General features: G+C 56.7%; 1 pseudogene; it reads left to right on the top strand.

Annotated features, from left to right (window-relative positions):
• Positions 1-324: 324 nt before the first annotated feature.
• LOC125518506 (uncharacterized) lies at positions 325-2,337 on the top strand (annotated as a pseudogene).
• The last annotated feature ends 203 nt before the right edge of the window (positions 2,338-2,540 follow it).

Raw genomic sequence — 2,540 nt, 5'->3', positions numbered from 1 at the left:
TCAATCTTGAGCCAAAAGGACTCAAACCGGAACATTTTCTTCGGCCAATGCTGCATCATGGCCGAGAGGTGCAGGGGCGCATGGTCCGAGACGTTAGTAGAAAGCGCCTGAAGGAAGTCGTCATGCCGAGCCAGCTCCCAATCTACTGAGACCAAGATGCGATCAATCTTGGTGAAAGTAGGAACCTCCAGCTCATTCGTCCACGTGAAATGGCGTCCGTGCATGTAAAGCTCCTTCAACTCGTTGTTATCAACAAAGGCTCTAAATTTATTCATCATAGTGCGATTGAGGTTCAGGTTGCTCTTCTCCAAGGCACGTAGTATCATGTTGAAGTCGCCAAGCACCATCCAAGGACCCGGGCACAGCGCTCTCCTTGCCTCCAAATCGGCTAAGCATCCATTCAGGAATGACCGTGAAGAGTTCTACTACAGTGGCACTCTCTGACAGCACCCCTTGGTTCACCCAACGCGCACCTCTTCATCAGTACTCAATCATCCTTGTTTTATTGGCCAGTTGGGAGTGAAACTTGGTCTGAAATCTAGCTTAATGATGCACGCATAGAACAGATTGTGGAATACAATGGCCAATTCATCCTGATTGATTATCATTATAGGATCTACAGTTTGCAGCTAGCCCCTCAGCTTGGTCTACAGGAGATAAAGACTTTGTGGTGGGATGGCATGGATGAATGCCCATATTTAAGACCATGGCTAGTTGTATGTGGCGACATGCTTCTCATTGTTGATCATTGCATCAACTTATCATTGGGAGCACCGGTGACCTATAAACCCTACTGCCTCGATATCTGTACCAAGCCGGCAAAATGGGTGGAGGTAAGGGCATCTCCACCCGTCCCCCCAGGAAGGCCCCCAAGCACTTTTTTTAGCGCCGGCAGCAAAAAATGCTCCCAGTCAGGCCCCCACGACCACGTTTTTCGTCGGATTTGGCTAAAGTTACGGCCGGCGCGCGCAAGTGAAACCCAGGAAAGCGGGAGGCAGCTGGGGGCGCTGGCGCAATACTTTCGCTGCCAAAGGCCCACTGCCAGCCTCTCTAAATCTCTCTCTCCTTCTTTTCCTGACTTGGCCCACCATGTGATGCATGCAAAAAAAAGCTCTCTCCCGCATGCTCGCCTCGCTCCTCCGCTCTCTCTCCTCTCTCCCCTGCTCCTCGCTCCAGCGATCCTGGACGCCCTCCACCGGCGAGCCGGCCCCGTCTCCCCTCGCTGGCCTCGCCCACATCTCGGAGGAGGAGCCGCAAGCGGCCGACCCCGTCTCCCGTCACCGGCCTCGCTCGCATCTCCCCGGAGGAGCCGCAAGAGGCCAGCCCCGTCGCCCGTCGTTGGCCCCCCGTCGCGCCTCCCCGGAGCAGCCGCGTCGTGCTGCTACGGCTCGTCTCCGAGCATAGCGAGCGGCTAGGCGGACTACTGGGAGCTCGCAGAGCATGACGGGCAGCAGGAGTGGGCTCGGGCAGCTCGACATCGAGTCGTTCTTCGTTCATGGCGGACGGCAGAGCCGGCGGTTGCGGCCAACTAGCTAGAGGAGGAGACGGAGCTTAGGAGGGGAGGCAGGAGCGGCGGTGCTCACCAGAGGAGCTCAAGGGGGCTCAGCGAGAAGCTCAGTAGCAGTAGCCGGCCTTGTGGCCGCGGCTGTTGCTGCTCGTCTTCCTGTCTCCCCCCTGCTCGAGCGAGGCTGCTGCTCGTTGAGGGAGCGCGCCGCGCGGAGTCGCGCAGGGCTGCGAGGGCGGGGAGGGGAGAGGGGACAGGACGCGGCTGCGCGTGCCGCGACGTCGAGGCGGGCAGAGATGCGGGAGCTGGCGCGGCGAGGTGGGAGAGAGCGAGAGCGAGCAAACGGCGACTTCGGCCATGGCGTCCAGGGAGCGAGGGAGAGAGTAGGGGGAGAATGAGATGTCGCGATGCATGCGAGCAGGCAGGAGGCGTGGCGCGCTCGGGGCCGGTTGGGGAGGACGGCGGCTGGGAAAGTTCTCGATCCATGCCAAATATTTCGCCGGGCCAACCCCAAGAAGCAAAAAAAATGCCGGCTGGGGAGCACAACGGCTGGAGATGCCCTAAAGAAGCTGGAAAATTGGGCACTCTTTGTTGGGGGTTTTGTGATGAGCACACCGTTTTCTTGCATGAGCCCATAACTATGGGGAGCGAGGAGGAACTGCTTGTACTATGACCATTACTCTGAACCTTGGAGCATACATGGGTTTGGTGATGAGGCAGATGCTGTGTGGGATCCGTCGACCAATCCTGACCTTCCGTACAGAAAAAACTGGTACTACCAGCTGCAGGCCCTCTGGGTGTATCCAAGTGTGTTCGATTCTGATAGCGAGTGACCGCTGTGTGTTACTGCAGTTTTCTGCTTTGCCTTCACCTTCCAACAGAGAGCATAGCCTTTTCCAGCTTCGGCAGAGGATGCTTCATGGAGGCATTATTACTTGAGCTTTTGTTGTTAGTTTCATCGTTCAGATTTTAGAACTCTGTAGGAAATTTTTATGCTGGATTTAAGGCCTACTCCAGCTTCTGCAGTTGGCTTCAC

Source organism: Triticum urartu, chromosome 7A, assembly GCF_056163025.1.
Source record: "Triticum urartu cultivar PI428250 chromosome 7A, HENAU_Tu73, whole genome shotgun sequence".
NCBI lineage: Eukaryota > Viridiplantae > Streptophyta > Magnoliopsida > Poales > Poaceae > Triticum > Triticum urartu.
The sequence above is the reverse complement of the archived record's forward strand: the minus strand, read 5'-3'. Positions and strand labels throughout refer to the sequence as shown.